This window comes from Myotis yumanensis, unplaced genomic scaffold, assembly GCF_028538775.1.
Source record: "Myotis yumanensis isolate MYYU_CA2020_CCGP unplaced genomic scaffold, mMyoYum1.0.hap1 SCAF_5, whole genome shotgun sequence".
Taxonomy (NCBI): domain Eukaryota; kingdom Metazoa; phylum Chordata; class Mammalia; order Chiroptera; family Vespertilionidae; genus Myotis; species Myotis yumanensis.
Window position 1 is genome coordinate 63,816,254 of NW_027223756.1, and position 20,208 is coordinate 63,836,461.

General features: G+C 41.5%; 2 protein-coding genes across 2 annotated transcripts in view; one reads left to right on the top strand and one right to left on the bottom strand.

Annotated features, from left to right (window-relative positions):
* TMEM144 (transmembrane protein 144) overlaps window positions 1-20,208 on the bottom strand; it is a 76,040-nt gene that overhangs the window by 53,280 nt on the left and 2,552 nt on the right. The window lies entirely within an intron of this gene.
* GASK1B (golgi associated kinase 1B) overlaps window positions 1-20,208 on the top strand; it is a 119,546-nt gene that overhangs the window by 49,602 nt on the left and 49,736 nt on the right. The window lies entirely within an intron of this gene.

Consider the following 20,208-nt stretch of genomic DNA (forward strand, 5'->3'; position numbering starts at 1 on the left):
CAAAATTTGCCAAAGTAAATGCCTTAATAATAATAATTGAATTTGAATCTCAAGAAATTATGTAGCTACAAATTTGCTTCTTGACTTTCCCCAGAGAAAAATGGTGGTTTTAAAGTCAAGGGCTGGGCCAGGCCTGTTTGCCAGCCTCAGGTGTGGTTTTCCATAGCTGCTGGGAACTTGAGACCTTAAAGTTTACTGAGTCAAACAATAAAAAAAACATTCATCTAGGTATTTTGAAGTGACATAATATACAATATTAATCTGAATGTGCCTCGTACGAAATCTAGAGGGTAGAATTGAATCTGTTGGTTAATTGTGACCACAGAGAGACAGACAGCTATCCCAAGATGACGTCAACAAGGCCTGTATACTCACAAACTGATAATTGCTAGCTGTGGTGATTCAAAGTTTTAATGGAGAATGTTATCTGTCTTTATTGTTTAAGTATATGTCTTTGTTGTTTAAAATTGTTTAGCTAGTGAAATTTTTGTTTGTGTCTCTAAAAAAAAAAAAATGATGAATGTATTGCTAATCTGAGGAATGTTAATTACTTACATATCACCTTAGAAATTAATTAAGGCTCAGAGTTCTAACTAACTAAAATGTACAGCTTTGGTATAATGGAAGAAGATCTGAGGCATGGTTATGCATTTTTGAAGGACATAGAAAGAAGGTTTGAAGGCTAACCTAAAAGAATAAAATTTGTAAAGATTGTGTATATAATAAAAAGAAAAAGATAAATGTTAAAAAAAAGTTGAATGCATGATAGGCCAGTAAGCTGGGACAAGTAGAATAGGGAAACTAAGCAAAAATCCTGTCTTCCCTAAACCAAAGACATTTGGAGTAAATGCTTTGCATTTGCCTCCCTAAACAAAGGTTAAATCGTTTATGTCAATCTGATTAGTGTCATTTGTCGTCCACGCCCAGGGACAAATGAAGTTAGAAAATAAGCCTTATTTTGATTAGTTCTTTCATTCAGGAGGAGCTAACCCGGTCCCTCCCTGCAACATGAATGATAAAATGTATGTCAAGGAATTTTAAAGTTGCTTAAAACTCGCTGCCTTGGGTCCAGTTCTGCGTGTGTAAAAAGGGACAGAGTAAGGTTTAGTAGCAGGAGTGGAGAGGCAGGCAGGGCAGGAGCAGGCCAAAAGAAGCTGGCAAGGCCATCCAAACCACCCAGCCGCTATTGGCCAGAGCCGCCTGAGGCAGACCTCCTCGGACTGGCAACAGCTGATTCTGACTAGGACAGGCTGGGCTCTTTCCAACTGGGCCCCCATGAACCGATGGTCGAAATGAAAATCGGGGGCCAGACTGTGAACTTTATGGTTGATACAGCGGCAGAGCACTCGGTAGTTACTCAGAAGGTAGCTCCCCTCTCAGGACAGGAAGTCACCATTATTGGAGCTACCGGGACCACAGCTGCAGACTGTTCTGCCGCCCCCGCCGATGTCAGTTAGGCGGCCATCAGGTGGTTCATGAATTCCTGTATTTGCCAAATTGCCTGGTCCCTCTAATGGGCAGAGACCTTTTAGCCAAAATGAAAGCAGAAACCACTTTTGCCCCAGATGGCTCAGCACAGCCCTGCCTAGGTGAAGAGACCTCTTCAATGATCCTGCCCTTAGCAGTGCCGAGGGGGGAAGAATGGAGACTTTATACCCCCCCCAGCCAAAGGCCCCCACATCTGTTCCTGTCAGGCCCCCATCAGGGGACTTGGATGATGTTCCTGTTATCTGCTCAAAAGCCCAAGACTGTAAAGATACTTGTTCACTGAAAAGGTGTAAGTATGTTTGTAAACACCTCTGTCTGTTTGTTTACTGGGAACTTTGATTTTCTATGTGATATTCTGTGCTGGGTTGGGATTTTGGAATTCTAGTCTGATTGGAACATTTAAGGGTGGGGCTCACAGTTCCTCAAGGCAAAGACTTAATGGGCCTTTCCCCCTGCCTATGAAGGAAGACAGTGGGCCTTGAAATCTGTAAAGATAGGCGAGAATAAAGCTGGTCAGGCCTCACCCCCTATCATTCCTGACTTTCTTGCTGCAAGAATTGTCTCTTTTCTTGAGAGGGCTCCAGAGGGCGCACGAGGACATTTGGCTGCGCCTTGGCGCCACCCAGGCAAAAGGCACCTCCTGGAGCCTCAATGGAAAGGTCCCTACACCCGACTCCGTGGTGCTGACGACCCCCACCGCTCTCAAGATAGACGGCGTCGTGACCTGAGTCCATCACACCCACTTCCGGTCAGCGGACCCATCCATGATCCGGAAAGACTTCGTCAAGCTACGGCGTGCTCGACCTGCCTGATGCTGGTAACATTGAATAGACTTAGATAATGCCTGCATCTTCATGGACATGGCTCCAAAGAGACAAAGACAATTTATAGAATCACATGTATAATAGCAGAAGATGTGGCTGCCTAAAGTGGCCATGATGCCTATATTATGTTTCATTGTGTTGATATGTCACATTAACCTTTAATTCTCTTGCAGGTTTGAATATATGTTGGCTGTCCTGGAAGGGTACTATGTAGGGTGAACCCCAAAAAGTAAAGGGTGCCTAGCTGCCAAGAGGGCAGGTGCCCACCTGGGCAGGGAACAGTGCCCATCAGGTTTTGGTCTCTGTTGAGAGACAGCTAACAGTTGGCAGCCTGTGTACTGCTTGCAGGCCTTTATGACCATGCCCATGTCAGGGGTAGTCTGAAAAAAAAAAAAAATGCCTGTTTAAAGTGAAAAGTCTAAAGCATAGTTATACATGAAAAAAAAGTTTAATGCCAACAATTAAAAGAAATTGGCAAGGAAAATAAAAAAAAAATCTTAAAATAGATCAGTATATCTTTCTTCTTATGTAATTCCTCCGAAATTTGGCGATGCTAACATGGCAATACGTTTCTTTGCATAGATTCAATAAGACTGGTTCCTAATAGTGGTTTTATTAACAGAAAACTTTGACTGGAGTATCATGTTTTAAAGAGCCCTGTCTAAGCTCTAAAAACTTAAAGCCAGTAAAAATGCCACGAAGGAAGCCTGGTATTCTGCTTGGAAGCCCTGAAGATGGCTGGCGCTGGAGTGTCAGGCCGATGCCCTACCATCACCGGCGGTTGGTAAGAGTAAAAGGGGAGCAGTAGGGATGCCTCTACGTTCCTGCGGAACCCCCATATGCTCTGGGCCGCAACAAGTAGGAGGGCTACTGAGATGGGCTTAAAGCCTGGAGCGTGGGCTCAGGTGGAATTGCTACAGGTGAAGAATTCACCTAACTCAGCAGATACTGCAGGCGGGCCTGATGGCAGCTGGGTGGCGTGGCTTCCTGGCCCTACAGGGCACATTAAGATTCAACCATGAGATTCCAGCAAAGGTAGTCAGTTACCATTCTTGTTGTGTTTATGCAAACATCAGGACAGTAGATAAATTAATCTTAATTTGGCTTTTTGATAGCCATGGAGAAATTTTAAGAAGAAAAATCCTATTTCAATAGAAATTGCTAAAGCTAAAATAGTTTCTTTCCCCTCCACCAGACCATTTGTTAAAATATGCCCAGTACGAGCCTCTAGCAACGGTGGAATCAGTCCGTCTCCCTCACATCACTCTCAGAAGTGGTCTTACAAAACAAACGAGGTTTAGATCTCCTGTTCATGCAGAACGGCGGGCTCTGTACAGCCCTCAAAGAAGAATGCTGTTTTTATGCCGATCATACAGGGGTAGTAGAAAAGTCCATGACCAAACTTCGGCAGCGGCTGGCCGAAAAACAGAAGGAGAGAGAGGCACAGAAAAGCTGGTTTGAATCTTGATTTACACAGTCGCCATGGTTAACAACCCTGTTGTCAGCAATCGCAGGACCGCTCATAATCCTGCTGTTAATCCTCTCTATAGGACCCTGCATTATAAATAAAATTATAAAATTCATACAACAGAGGGTAGGGGACATTAAGCTCCTGATTATCAGGCAACAATACTCAGCCTTAGCTGAGCCTGAAGGTCTCTAAGATTAGAAACCGTCCACAGAAAAAGGGGGGAATGAGAGGCGCCAATATAATCAGGAGGGTCAGAAGGGGCAGATGGAACAAACAACTTTTATGGGAGACAGCTGCAGCCAGGGAGGTTACGGGAGATGGCTGCAGCCCGGGAGGGAACTGAAGGACAAACGCCTGATAAAAAACCAGACAGGCATTAACTCACTTAGAAAGCCAGATCATTAGTAAAAAATTCCAAACTACATTCCCTCCCCGCCGAAAGCAGATAGGTATGTTGACACGACGCCAGATCTCCAATGGAATGACCCCAGGTTACTTCCCCCGTTTGCTGAAAAGTATATAGTGTGTGCTTGAACTCTTGGTCGGGACTCACAGACACTGCTCTGTGCTCAGAGTAGGCTGTGAGTCCCAGCATGCTGGTATCAATAAACCCTTTGCTTTTTGCATGAGAAGCGTCTCTTGGTTCTTTGTGACAGCGGCTTGCGTCCAGGGCGTTACAAGCTGACCTGACTTTGAAGTCTTTTCAGGTTTGTATCCTAGTCTTTTCTGCACTGGACCCTTGTGCCATCAACCAAGAATCACTATTTAACCATTTCACTCTCCTACAGTTATAGTGCCCTTTCATTAGCCCATAGCCTTGGAGTTTTTGTCTATTTTTGTTTTATCATCTATATTTCAATCTCTAGTTTCAGTCTAAATTATTTTTCCCAACTGATTTGGTTACATCTCCATCTCTAACCATAAATTCTCCTTCTCCTTCAAGAGCCCTGAAGTACCCTTGATGAATGTTCAAAGAACTTTAGAATTATTCTAAAGGTCCCAGTTAGTGGTATAGTACAGCTGAGGGCAGAGTGTATATGTCTCCTCCAAACTCCATGTCCAACAAAATCATGTTGTTTGAAATTGGCTATGGTAGGGATATTTTCACCACAGAAATCCCCAAATACTCAGCAAATACTACTTTGTATTTTTCCAAGGTAAACATTTAACAGCATACCACTATTTACACTAGAATACCAAGCTGTGGGAGCCCTGGCGCCAGCCTCAAGTACTTGATTGACCACTGTAGGTAAGAAGTTGTGGGGTTCCCACAACTTAAGTCACCCCAAGATGTGCCTCTGTGGTATACAGATTATTTTGAGCTAAAGGCAAGTGAGACCCTGTGGGCTCATGAGAAACTTTTACCTCTTCCTTTAAGAATTTAAATTAGGGTCTTGTCCAAAATAAGAGATATTATCAGAAATAATTCTTTATGACCTATCTATAGGGCAGGGCAAACTTCCAATTACTAAACGTTTTCTCTTATTGTCCTATGAATGACCTTGTCCCCACTGAAGCCCAAGGCATCACACCTCATCCTTAACTTAAATGTCATCAATACCTCATTTTAATCTTCTATTCTAGTACCTCTCATATATGAAAGGTCTCTGACTTTCCCATGTATGTGGGGTTCCCATACATATCCATGTAATTAAATTTGGTTATGTGGTCTTATGAATCTGTCTCATGTATATTTAATAATTAGGCCAGCAGAAAGAATACTGAGGATAAAGGAAAGCTTCTCTCCACCCCCCCCCCCAAAGTGTATACCATACACTAACACCAATGAAAGAAAATGAAAGGAGTTTTTAGGGGTGAAATAGGCAGGTTTAGGACATTTTAGGAATTAAGGGGTCCATAGAAAAAGCACAGGGCTACAGAGGTGGGAATAGCAGAATAAGAGAGGTGGGAATAGCAGAAGGTACATTTCCCTAGAATAAGGGGCTGGGAGCTGCAGAAGGTATACATTTACAGAATAAAGGGAAGGAAGTCCCTCATTCAGAGAGGGAAGAGGAAAGCCCAAAGGGAATAGGAAAACAATGAGGGAGAAGAAGGAGGGAACCTCACCTACCTCACATGAGGTTTGAGCTCAGAAGTTGCTATAGTGACCAAATTAGAGGGGTTAGTAACCAATCAGAGGGGATGTCAAGGCATAAAGAACTGCAGCCTTTATAAACTGTGGAAAAAAGGAATTTAGTGGGATTCTTCCCCTCTCCCCAAGTGGGAGGCTGTGCTTGTTTTTCAAAAAAATTCCACCTTTTACTATACCCCTGCCCCCGTGGTTTCATTATTGGACTCCACCTAGAGAAGAATCCAGGAACCCTCCTGCCCAGAGGAACACCACACATTCTAGTTCAATTTTTGTGTTTCAAAAAGATGGACTGAACCTGGAAAGATGGGTAGTTGGTGGTTTCTAGACCTTAAAAAGTAGAAATGTAAGCTCCCAACCCTGCTCCAAATCAGTTCCACTCCTACACTGATCCATCTCAGTTAATGGCAACGACATTCACTGGGACCTTGCACAAGTCATTTAAGCAATCTGTGCAGGTGACTCATCTATGACCTGAGGATTCTAATAATATCTATATCATAGCATTGTTGTAAAGATTAAATGAGTCACGATTGGCAAAGTACTTAGAATAATACTTGGCACAATAATGGCTTCATGAAATGTATGTGTTTAAATCATTGCTCAGGCCCAAACTCTTAGAATCAGCCTTGACTTCATTCTTTCTGTCATACCCCACATCCAATCTGTCAGGAAATCCTTTTCCTTCAATTTAAAAAAACATATCTTTGAATCTGGCCTCATCTTACCATGTCTTCTGCAACCATCCTGGGTCTCAGTCTGAATTATTTTCATGTCCTGCAAAGGGGTTTCCCTCTTCCCCCATAGCCTGTTCCTAAAATAACAACTAGAGTGACCCTTTTCTATCAATTGTAGGCCATGTTCACTCTCCAGCTGAAAACCCTACAATGACTCTCCATTTCCCTAGGATTCAAAAACAAAGTTTTTATAATGGCCTACAAGACCTTGGTCCTGCTATGAACTCCCTTCTGACATTTTCTAGGACACTCCCTCAAAACAGTCTAGCATTTCTAGCCACTTTATAATGGAGTGAGAGAGAGGAGTCTCATAGCATTGTGAAAACAAGAATGGGTGAGAGAGTAAGAATGGGCATAGTGAATGCCATGGAGGGAAGGGTTTAAGTAATACAGAGCAAAACATAAGAGTCAGGTAGAGTAGGAGCAGGTCAGGAATTTTGTCCAGAGCAAGTCAAGTAAAAACAAGATCTGTTACCAGCCATGGAAATGGGCCTAGTATGAAGAAGGCAAGAAAACAGCCACAACGAGTAACCTGCAGAGCATCTGGCAACCTTGAATGTGCTGGAGTCCTCGGTAGAGATGGTCCAAGTGTGGTCTGGCTGTGTTGCAGAGGTATGCAGTGTTAGGAAGCCTGTGCATGTCTTGACAAAAAGTATTTCCAAACCTGCTGGTATGTAGCACAAACTCCATTAGTAATATTGACCTGCTTCTCTCCTAGAAAAATATTAAAGGGAACTTAATGTTCTTTGGGAATAGCTGGGATGGCGCTAGGATGACGGTAAGGATTAACACAACCAGGAACAAAACAGTGGCGACAGGGCAAATGGGAGAATTGGTCTTCCTCTCGCTGATGGGTAATCTTCCTTTTTCGTCAGAGACAGAGGGCCAAGAAAAAATATACTGAGTATCATCTTTAAAATATCATCTTGATAGAGTCTGGATTGTAGCTCAAACAAGCAGATAATAAAAAACAAAAGAAATCCAAAAGCAAATCTTTTGCTCGTCCAGTTGAATTAAGACCATTGTACTAAGAAAAAGACCCCACAACAAAACCAGGGTGTTACCTTGTAGTCCGGCTTCATCTTCTGTCTTTTTATTTTTATTTTCTGGTACCGATCTTAATCTCTTGACCCTGTCCCAGTCTGTACACATACCTTTTGGCCTTGTTTCTCATCCATGAGCTCATTGTTCTGTGCCTGTTTCTAAGATTCAATACTTTTGTGATTACTTGGCTACAACTTGTCTACTCACTATCGGCTCACTTAGGTCCCTAGGCTTTATGTATCTATTGATACAGTTGACTCTAGTATTGTAATCTGTCCTCCACTTTCTCTTTATCACTTGCTTCTATCCCATCCTGGCAACTTCCAGACCATATCTTTGGGTTAAACCAGATTACCCTCAGAGATACACCCACAGAGATAGACTCTGTACAGTTTATGACAAGTTAGAAAATTTCATCACAGCACATTGGGCCACAAAATAAAAGATTCTGGAATGCTAACAAGGTCAAAGCTTGGGTTTACACTATGAAAATTTGTTCCAGCTGAAAGTTTAGGACCTGGTGATGGATCCTTTCTACTCATAAGTAGTTGCTGCCATTGGTTCCCCACACAGTCCCCCGCAGAGCCAATATATCCTTCTCTCAATTGTTGAGAGTATAGAGTTTAAAGGTTAGAACTACAACTTTGTCCAGAGAATCACCCTTGGCTAATGGGAGCTGCCTCACCCAGAGTACATGCCTCCTTCCCCCATCAATGTACCTGGGTTAGATTTCAAATCTCACTCTTTGTGGAGGTGGAGTTGCCACCTAATCACCATGCGTGGTTCTCTGAAAAAAGGCTACAAGTCTGTGACTTTGTGCTGAGTGAGCGGTAGCAATTAAAATGATCCTTCCTCCCACCTTTAAATAAAATCTACCCTGTGACTTGGAAGATTTCGTCAATTCGAGCATTCAGAACTTTCTCCAGCTCTGATTAGGGAATTATTTGCAGGTGAGAGCTCTGATACCTTTTCTTGGACAAGCTGTCAAACCTATATTTCATCAAGTATTGCCTTACCCCAGTAATGACTTGATCTTTTGAGGTAATAGATCCTCAGACTTACAAAATCAAGGTAGGAGGTAGGTTGTTAGTCCCTCTCATCAAATTGGATTGAATTGAGACTCTAGAGAGAGGTATTGAATTCAGTTTCCATGGCAACTGCTTCACTGCTCAAGGGGAAAACAGGATAGCAATTGAAGTCTGTGTTAATAGCAGCTCTAAAAATAACTGGTAATGTGTTGAAGTCAAGTGAAAGACATAGGAAGCAATAGGTAAAAATTATACCCATGCAGGGTGGGATTGAACAATAATGTATTGTGCAAATATTATTGTAACTCTAGTATGCTTTAAGAATTATAGGAATGGTTGGTGATGAATATATTTTTGAGGAAAATCAATTATTATCTTTTTTATTCATTTATTCAAGTGACTGCTGAATACTGATTGTATGTCAGCTTTGAGGTAAGACCTAAGATACACAGATAAGTCAGTACTGTCTATTTTACAGGCTTTCCAGGTTTTATGGGAGTAATAGAAAAAAATCTATCTTAATTATAACAAATGTTTTATCTACCTGACACCATTCTAACTGTTTTCCCTTGTGTAGCAGCCAGTAGATCAAGCATTTGTATGGGATTGATTGATATCACATCCAGCCCCAGAGACAATTCAAAATCATTTACTAGTTATTGTTTCAGCACTGAACATGTAACCAAGGTGTAAACCTATGTGACATTCTTTTATCTATAGTGATGGGCTTCTGCTCGAAGCTCAGAAAACATGTTTAGTGGTTGTGAGATGCTTACATTTTTTTTAACCTAGACATGAAAGAGGGATCAAGTAGAGTCTGTTGCTCCAGGAAGCCACCTGAGATCAGGAGGAAAGTCAGCCTGAGGATGAAGTCAGCCACTGGCCAAGGGCACAGTCAGGAGAACAACAGAAACATGGCCTGATGTGACTGAACAGCGCTGAAGGCTACACTACGTCTGATGTTGGGTGACATAGCCAATACCATTTGTTTTTGTGGCAGCTTGAATTGGGTTTTCAGGTTTTCTGTTGCCTGAAAATAACAACAACAACAAAAGCATTCAACTAATTGCGAAGGATAATACCACAGAATAGGGGAAATGTTAGAAATAAGCTGAGGGAATTATGAGTGTACAGATAAAAGAATAAATCAGAGGGAGGGAGAGAAAGTAACATCTAACGCTATCCTGGAGAAAGGAGTGCAGCGAATATCAAGATGTTTTCTACATGGTGAGGCAGAGAATTCAGCTCTGCTGGCAGCATAGCTCCTGATTGCCCAACTCTCTAGGACTGTGGGCTACTAGCAGAATGGACAACTCTTAAGGGCTCTGTGCAGAGTTGGCTGTATCATGAACCTTAAGAAGCTCAAGCTCAAGCTCAAGTGCCTTTCACTTACACTGATCCTTTGCTCTGCGGATGAAAGAACAGTAGCAACTGGGCTGCCCCAGTTTGAAGGTCACCCTCTAAAGCTGGTGGTGTTTCTGGGCTGAGGGCAGGGTGAGGGTGGGCTAGCTCCATGATTTTCATATTTTCTGCCTTCCAGTTAACAACCGCCAAGGGGACCCATGGAGTACCTGGACCTTATCTTTGATCCCATGATAGGGTAGGAACTTATCCCTGCTCTCATCTCTGCCTTGCACACTAAGAATTAGGCTTCATTGGTTATCTAGTATCTCACATCTTCAGACTGAAAGGGTGAAGAAAACAGGTGAAATTTGCCAGAACCAGACTAGCTACTATAGAAGCTGTGTGTGTGTGTGTGTGTGTGTGAACCATTTCACAATGTATATGCAGATAAAAGCATCACATTGTGCACGTTAAGTATGTACAAGTGGAAAAGGGACACTAAAAAAGAAATTGTATGAATACCAACATAATAATTGCTAAGGATAAAGGTAAGGTGAAAAACAAGGAGTTTTGTGGTCTTAGTTGCAGTGCTCAAGTAGCATTAAAAAAAAAGAAAAAAAAAAAGAACTGGATGTGTAAAACACTCTGTAACTGTAGTCCAGTAACCTAAATTTTAGTCTCTGCTCTACCACAAACGTTAAGCAATCTTGATCACTTGATTGACCTAACATTACTTTTTCACACCGTCAAACTGTTTGGCAATATGGAAGCCAGAGAGAAAAATTTAGAAATAGTTTAACTGAAAAACTATATCTTTAAAATGATAAAATGATCCATATTATTTGTAATGCTGCTGACATATTAAATAAGAGAGAGTCTTATATAACAAGGAGTTCACTTAATTTGCACTCAAGAATTCTGATTGTCTGTGCCGTGTCTGACTTTCCTGAAGTCATTTACTTGTACTGCTCTCAAGCTGCTTCCTTTATAAAATCAGTGTTTTAGTCTTTCTCTCAGACCTCTTTCAGTTTTAAAATTCTATACTAAAGTACAGCTATACTTTAATTATCCAAACTTTCTACTGTTTCCTTTATATAAAATGAGATGTTTGTATTAATCCTTGGGTTTGTAGCATTCTTTTTTAAAAATTTATTTTTATTTATTGATTTGAGAGGGGGGAGAAAGAGTATATATCTATCTATCTATCTATATATATATATCTATATATAGATATATATAGATATATCTATATATATATAGAGAGAGAGACATCAATTTGCTGTTCCACTTATTTTATGCATTCATTGGTTGCTTATATGTGCCCTGACTGGAGATCAAACCCACAACTGTGGCATATTAAGATGACACTCTAACCAATAAGCTACCCAGCTAAGGCCATTTGTAGCATTTCTTGAATCTGAAAAATTCTTGGCCATTTTTTCTTCAAATATTGCTTTTGTCATATTCACCTTTCTTTCTGTGCCTCAAATTATACTTGTTTTAAACCTTTCACCATGGATGATAAGCTTTTTACGCTCTTTTCTGTATATCTCCCTAACTGTTTCAGTCTGGATGTTTTCTTCTCACCTATCTTTTCAGGTTATAAATTCACTTTTTTAACTGTTTCTATGGTGTTTGTTTGTTTGTTTGTTGTAAATCGGCTATAAGGTGTTTATTGATCATTTTCTTTTATATGTCCTTTCTTGAGTTAATGAGTATTTTGACTCTTTGGATTGATGTCTTTTACCAGTTTGACCTACTACATAGTCTTAGGATAAACGTTTATACTTTTAACAGTCATGTGGATTCTGCAAAGACTATATTATACTTGGTGAAATTTCTTATCTTCCTTAATGATTTCTTTAATCTATTTTTTCACAGTGAACAAATGATTTTCTAAAATGGCTGAATCTTATAAGCACAGGTAATTTCCTGGTTAAAGCTGGAAAGCCTCATTAGCATTAATAATGTGATTGCTAGCCAACCCCTCCCGCCTTCTAATGTACGATCCAAACAAAATTGATGCAAGTCAGAGAGAGAGGCAATGTTTTCAAGTCTCGTTTTATAGAGCTGTGGGAATCCAGCCAGGTTTCTTCTGACACAAAATTCCCAGTTGCCTTTGTGAGAGATGACCACTGGCAGCTCACCACATGGGTCATTTTATGGGCGGAGGGCAGTGGCTTGTGCAGGTGCACAGGAAAAAGACTGGCAGTGGCCTCCGGGCGTGGCAACAACGAGAGCCAGGAGCTCCATTTGCCCAGCCCCCAGAAGTCGGGCATGCAGTTGAGGGGCATGTGCAGGCCTAGGCAGTGGCCAGGGAGATCTGGTTGCGGCTTTCCCAGGTGGCCACGGCCAGCAACACTCTTGCCTCCTTGATGGCCTTGTGGATAGCACCTGGATGGCTTCATTTCTTGCCTTTTCTCTTTAGAGTGGTCATTTGCCTTTGCTATTTTTAGCATATTTTATCATTGTCAGTCTGATTTCAGATTATGGATGGTAACCTATGAAGGTTCTATATGATAGTTTTCCACACAGTGTAAAGATTTTTAGACATAAAGAGTTTCAGTGAATGACCTTGATCCAGTCACCACTTGGTTTTAAGCTTAGTTGTCCCTGACCTATTTCGGTTTTGGCTTTTCTCATAGAGGTGACCAGTAACCCCAGGGAATGTCCCTTCCCAGGTCTCAGGCCCACATTTAGCAAGTTTCCTCTGTCTTGAATAACAATGTAACACTCCAGTGCTGTTCAGCTGCTGAAATCCAGCTCAACTCTTGTTCTTTGTGTCTGTTGTTAATTGCATCACAGCTCAGAAGTTGACCAGCAGTTTGAGGGACACTTGAATGCACAGGTTTAAGTACTTCCTCTGAGGTTCCTTTCGCTCCAATATTTTGCTCCTCAAGTCCCATCTCCTTTGGCATCACTGAACTCTTTGCCCTCAGAGCTATGAGGCTGGTGCTTTCTTTTTGGGTCCTTTTTACCTTCACCATAATTTGGAAATTCCTTCAGGAAAATTCTGAAGTGAATATGGAGTGTAACTCTGTGCTTCCCTTTCTCAAGGATTCTAGCTGCCCAATGTTACCTGTGTTCAGTGCCTTCAAAGGATGGTTTATATGTTTTCCCAACTTTAAAAATTATTTTTGGTAGACTTAGTTCAATGTAAGGTACACTCTTGAGTCCAGGGCCGAAAATGTTATCCCTTGAATTTTTTTTTGCAACAATTAAAAAAAATCATTTCTGAATGTTGGTGTTTTTTTTTTAAAATGTACTCAATCATTGCTAATTGTTTCTTATTGCATGCCCACTTTGCCTTCTCTTAAACATTTTTATGTATATTACCATTTGTATTTGGATTCTGATAATTCTAAAATTTCTCTCTTGGTATTTGTTTTCTTCTTTGTATGCTTGATGATTTCTTATATTCACCTCATAGAAACAGATATTTTGATATTAATCCTTTTTCTTTGAGAACTTGTAAAGTGTGGATCATACATGTTTTTTTCTGAATTTATCCAGTATCTAGTTTTAAAGTAAGAAGGCCTTTGAGAGTATCTAGCCTGACTTACTGCCAGAGCATACGTTATATATTTTAATATTCAATTGTGCTCTCTGTGGAAAACTTAGAAAAGTAATAAGAATGTTTAGTGATAACCCTAGATTAACTAAGCTTCTTAGACACTTAACAGCTTTAGCTGCAGAAATCCTAAGCCCATCTTATTAAACATTTTAAATTTAAGTATTTATATATTTTAGAGGAAAAGTTATCCATTTGCTGAAATTGAACTACTTTCATTTAATCCTTTAGAATTTTTTCTTACATAAAGAAAAATGTCTTCCCTGCCCCCTTACCCCAACATTCAATAAGTGAATAAGTAAAAATAACTTTGGTTTAGTTTGAAACATGTGACAGATTGGTAGGTAAATTATTCATCAAACTGAAGTGACTAATCTATAAAACTAATCAAACCAGTCTAGTACCATCACTTTACAGGTGACAAATTTGCCTGATTAGAATTGTCATATTTGAGGCTGTGTGTAGGTATGAACTACTTAACTATATTGAGATAAGACAGGATGGGAAGACTTGAAATCTGAATCTAGCACATGTGTTAGGTTTGGGCAGGTCCTAAGGATGGTAGATGGAGAGGAAGGTGGCAACTGAAGGTTTTAGAAAGTAGTCTGGAAGGTAGGATCCTATATGCTCTTTGACTGTTAGATCATTGAATGTCTTTTTCACTGCTATATCCAAAGTAACTTGATAGTGCCTGGCACAAAGTAGTTGTTCCAAAAATATCTTAAATAAAAGAATAATATAGATATCTAAAGTCCTCACTTATGGTCATAGATAAGTTCTAGGACATTATGGGAAATAAAGAATAAGAAAACTGGTTTATCATAGGCTAACTGATAATAGGAGTCAAATTCCTACTGTGTCTCATCAATGTTGGAGTGAAAAGACATTGAATGAAATGATATTCAAGGACCCTACTACGCATATATCCTTACAATGGTTACTGTAGACTAATTCAAAATATCAAAGGAAAAATGATCAAAAAATTGATTCCAAAGTAGCATGTAGAATATACTCTTGATTATCTTTTAAGTTCTTTGTTAAGTATAAGAGATGGCGAGCAAATGCTGAATAATTTGTGGCATTGAGTAGCTTAGTACAACTGACAACTATTTCTTGAACTTGGAATTATGTGTTGATCACGGTTTATTCGTCAGTGTTTTCTTACGGTCTCTCTAGAGAGTGCTTAGTCGTTAGAATTATCCTTGCAAGGAAAAGAGAGCGAGTGAATGAGCCATTACCTCTTACTGTGTATCAAGCAAGCACTGGGCTAAGTGCTTCCCAGGTAACATATAATTTAGTTCTTAGAACAACCCTGGGAACTAGATATAATACTGGTTTTTCAGATGGGAAAACTCAACAAAATTAAACATCTTGATGCCTTAGCAAATTCCCATACACTGGGAGGTTTAGACAACAAAAATTTATTTCTCACAGTCTGAAGGTTGAAAAGTCTGAGATCAGGCTGCCAACACAGAGGGTTCTGGGGCGAGCCCTCTCCCTGGTTTGCAGATGGCTGTCTCCTTGCTGAGTCCTCACAGGACAGAGAGCAGAGAGAGAGGAAGCAAGCTCCCTTTGTTTCCTTTGTCGAGGCCACTGATTCCAACTCCATGACCCAAAGGCCTCATCTCCAAACATATTGGCCACTAGAGTTTCAACATCTGAATTTTGAAGGGACACAAGCATTCAGTCTATAGCACTTGTCACAAGCACCCAGCTGAGGTAAGAAGATTTTGTTTACAAATTCTTCAACTCAACTGAATTAAATGCAGATTTTTTATCGTAAACTATATTGCCTGGCTATTTCTAAGCAGTTGCTGCAAAGATACAACAAAAAGTGCTGCCTTTGAGCTAGTGATTTCCTCAAGGTTGTCTTCATTCTCCAAAGAACTGCAAAACAATGTGCATTCTTAACCAAAGCATTGATTATTTCCTGTGGAAAAATAATTGAGGTGTGTTCTATTTAGAGAAACGACACGTTCATTCTTATGAAAGCACTTAATTTTCTTTTATGTGTTAGAGTGTTTTGTAGCTGCTCATCTTTTTAATTTCAAAACCCATGCCAACAAAGCATTCTGGCGTATAGTTTTTGCCTATGCTTCACATTACGTGGTCATGGGTACCCTCTGACTGCCTTTTAGAAAACTGTGATTTTCCTATAAAATGTGTCTGTATGGGTGCGGAACTGGGAATGGCCTGTTGAGGATTTGATTTCTTCCTGCAATTCTTCTTGAACAGTCCCTCCATACTCAGTTACCAGTGTTCCTGTTTTTTATTCCACTGGGTGTAAATTGTAGTCTCTCTCAATTTTCTCCTTTTCCCAGTATAAACATGCTATGACTTGCTTTGAGGAAGGGACTAGAATCTATAGGGCTGGGCAGGTGAGGTTGGCAGAGTATGTGATATTGACATCTCCCTTTTTCAACCAATGAATGAAGTGTTGCTAAGGAAATACAACACTCAAAGAAGGAAAGGGTACAGAAAAGTCTCCTGTAAATTGATAATGTTGTTTTGAGTCTTTTTACAACTTTTTACTTTATTCCAGTGGCTCTCAACCTTCTGGCCCTTTAAATACACTTCCTCATGCTGTGACCCAACCATAAAATTATTTTCGTTGCTACTTCTTAACTGTAATGTTGCTACTGTTATGAATCGTAATGTAAATATCTGATATGCAGGATGGTCTTAGGCGACCCCTGTGAAAGGGTTGTTCGACCACCAAAGGGGTCGCGACCCACAGGTTGAGAACCACTGCTTATTCTATCCTTCCTCTGTTGGTAGGTTCCTATTCTCTTCCTGGCCTGCCCCATCCTTTATGAAATTCCTTCCCTACGGCAGTGTCTCTCCACCTTTAGCATGCATCAGGCTACCTCGGGGACTTATTACCCCAGAACACAGAGCTGCTCCTCCAAGAGTTTCTAATCTAGGGTGGGGTTCATGGATTTGCATTTTAAAAAAATATATTTTATTGATTTTTTACAGAGAGGAAGGGAGAGGGACAGAGAGTTAGAAACATCGATGAGAGAGAAACACCGATCAGCTGCCTCCTGCACACCTCCCACTGGGGATGTGCCCGCAATCAAGGTATATGCCCTTGACCGGAATCGAACCTGGGACCCTTAAGTCCACAGGCCGACGCTCCATCCACTGAGCCAAACCGGTTAGGGCTGGTATTGCATTTTTAACAAATTCCCAGGTGAAGCTAATGCTGCTGGTCCAGACCATTGGTTTAGGGATTGCACTAAATCATCTTAATATATTCATTCGTTTGCTCATTTGTTCATTCAATCATTCAATATTTATTGAGACATTAATAAATGCTTCAGACACTGCATACCCCCCACAGAACCCAGCTTTAGTGACTGGCATTTGGTGGCTCTTTCAGAAATGTTAAGTGGCTGTGCAACCTACATTTTCCCCCGAGTCTCACAGCCTGTGGGCAACAAGCACTTTTTGGTGGCAGTGACTCAAACAGCACTGACTCTTCTGCATAAACACAAGACCTCCAGCACTCAATTGGTTCGCAGGGATGCCAGGGCTTGACACTCATAGTCAGATGCCAAGTGTCTGCTTACCACACACTAGCATCTCCATGGATATTTTCTGTCTGTGCAGCTACTTAAAGGTAACTCTCTGCTGAGCCCACCGCTGCTGCTGGAGCTTCCATGAGAACCATGCGATCCACACCAGGGGTGCTGCCCACCGGTGCTTCCAAAACTGCCAACACCTGGAAGTGGCAGGGAGCATGGGATGCTGCCTGACCCTGCATCACATTTCCTTGTCTAGAAACCAAAGAGTGCTGCTGGGGCCTGTTAACGTAAAAAACATTCAAACCTGTAAAGAATTTTTGTGAGTTTATTTGAGCCAACCTGTCGACAACTGCCGGGAAGCAGAACCTCAACGTATTGGGGTAATGCTCTGGAGACTGGCGGTTTTTTACCTGGTTTTATACATGACAATCAAAGGAGGAGATGTAAGTGGGTTACAGGAACTCAGCTGATCATAGGTTATGGAGGCAGGAGAAAGCAAAGTGGGGGTGGGGAGGTGACATCTCTGAGATTGGATAAAAAGTAAAGTGATAAGACACATGCTTCTTTTATTCAGGTGGGAGCAGGATAGTTAACAGTCAATAATCAACCCAATAAAATGAGGGGATTTGTGGTCTCCACAGAGTGGTGCCTGGGTTCTGAGGGGTCCGGGAAAAGAAAAGTTACTTTGACATTCCAATGATATGTTATCGTAGATGCAAAAAGACTATAGGCTCAGTTACGTAAAGACTGACCTTTGTTAGGAAAGATACCGGCCTAGGATGCGACTACCCACCATAACTGCTTTTAAAGTTTTAATTTTAGACCATCTTTTGTGGTTACTTTAGGTCTTTGAGTTTGCAAGACCGCCATGCAGGCCTTCCCTGAGCTTGTCAGGTTAGCATGTGGTCCCTTTTTCATCCACATGCCTCAGTATCTCACAGAATTATACACATAAATCTCTCCATCAGTGTTTGCCTATAGTTTTCCCTGGGGCTTGACTCTATAGGGCTGGGGAGGTGGCAATGGATGGATGGGCAGAATATGTGATACTCCTACTTTCTGTTTTTCTACTCTAGGTTCTCTATCAATTCATAAAACATGCATATGCAGTGTCTATACCCCAACAACTTCTCAGATGTGCCACACATGTCTGAATCACAGTGGGGGACCCAACTGAGTCTCAAAACTACTAGATATGAAGGAAATAATAGTTTCTCTCTACCTTCTCCTGGCCTTTGAAGGTGTTTATTTATGATCCCGACGCACTTCTACTTACTCTAATGTAACCAGGGGCCTTCCTTTAAATGTACTCTGCAGCTTATTTCTTTTACACAAACTATTCCTTAGGTGAGGAGAAGAGATCCTTTGTAGCTCTGCACTAGTTTCCTACAAGGAGCTTGAGAATCAAGACAGCTTTATCCAATCTTTACTCCTCTCCACAGGCTGAATGAAAACCACTGATGCTTGGGATTATTCTATCTTAAGCCAAGAATGACTTGGGCCAGGTGTCTGTCCTGGCTTCTGAGTGTGTGGTCAGGGAGCGGGGGTGGGAGGCTGAGTACTGAGCCCTTCAGCATCTGCAGCTGAAAAAAACTTCAGTTGTCTATTGTCCAGGGGCTTCTAGCAGGATAACAACCCATTGCCTGGTCACCACTGCCTCATTAAATCATCACAAGAAAGTTTGGGGTAAGTAGTAGGATTCTTCTTCTCTTAGAGATGGAAAGGGAGGATCAGAAAGGTCAGATTACTTGCCACAGGGACCAGAGCTAGCAGTGGAGGAGGAAAACTTCAAACCAGGGCTTTCTTCCCCTGGAGCCCTTCTCTAAATATGACAGCCTTTAGTCTCCACTATTCTCTCTCGTGGCTATAACGGAAGGCAACGTATTGGCCTTTTAATAAAGAGGCAGTTTTTTGTTTTGTTTTTTTTTTGGGGGGGGGAGGGTGAAGAGAGTCAATCAAATTTACTAAGTCATACAATTCTTACCTACTTTCTAAGCATTTCTTCACTAAAAAAGTTGCTTTATAAACAGCTAGCAGAGGCCTCTGCTCTGCTTCTTATAACCTGGCTTCTGCTAAAGACTTACTTTTATAATTTTTTAAAAAAATATATTTTTATTGATTTCAGAGAGGAAGGGAGAGGGAGAGAGAGACAGAAACATCAATGATGAGAGAGAAACATTGATTGGCTGCCTCTTTCATGCCCCACACTGGGGACCGAGCCTGCAGCCCGGGACCCTTCAGTACGCAGGCTGACGCTCTATTCACTGAGCCAAACTAGCAAAGGCTAAAGACTTACTTAAAAAAAAAAAATTACCTTTAGTGTTGAAAGTATTACAGATGTCCTCCTTTCCCCCACAGTGGTCCCCCTCCCCCCCATCCCCTTCCCACCCGCTTCCCTCTCCCTCCCTGACAGGCCAGCAGAGGACATTTGGCTCAGCGGACTAGAAAGTCCCCAACGAGAAAGTGGCCACAGCCTCATTTCTGGAACAGCCTGCAGTCACCCTACCAGGCACAACAGGAGGCAGCCGCAACAGAGGGCCAGACATCAGGTCAATGATAACAACGCCCGCTTACAGCCACAGCCTCAACCACCAGCACTAGTCGGTTTGAAGGACAACGAACTCCATCTAATCAGATTGAACACCTACATCCTGCAGCCTCTGCCCCTTGCAGTTTGGGCACATAAAATGCAACCCCGAGGACAGCGGAGGCCGACTCCTAACCTTCCTCGGTTGGCTCCATTCTCTCTAATGAACCCCTCCTGCTTGCTCGCTGTGTCTGCCTAATTCCTTGAGCGACTCCAATCTTACACTCCCCAGGCCTTATGCATACAAGCTCTTTGGTTAATCTCTTCCTGTCCCCTCTTCCCTCTAAGTCAGGTCATTTATTCTTCTCAACATGTGAAAGCAAGAAGATAGTTATAATAAAACAGCTCAGCCCTGGTTTCCTTTCAAGAAGTTAACGTTTAGCATCTAGAAATAAGTCGGTGCTTCTGAAAGGGTGCTTCAAGAGTTTTGGAGTGCAAAGAAAATTGCTGTGGTGCTTGAGTTCTTCGGACATTTGTCCCGAATCAACAGGTACTTAC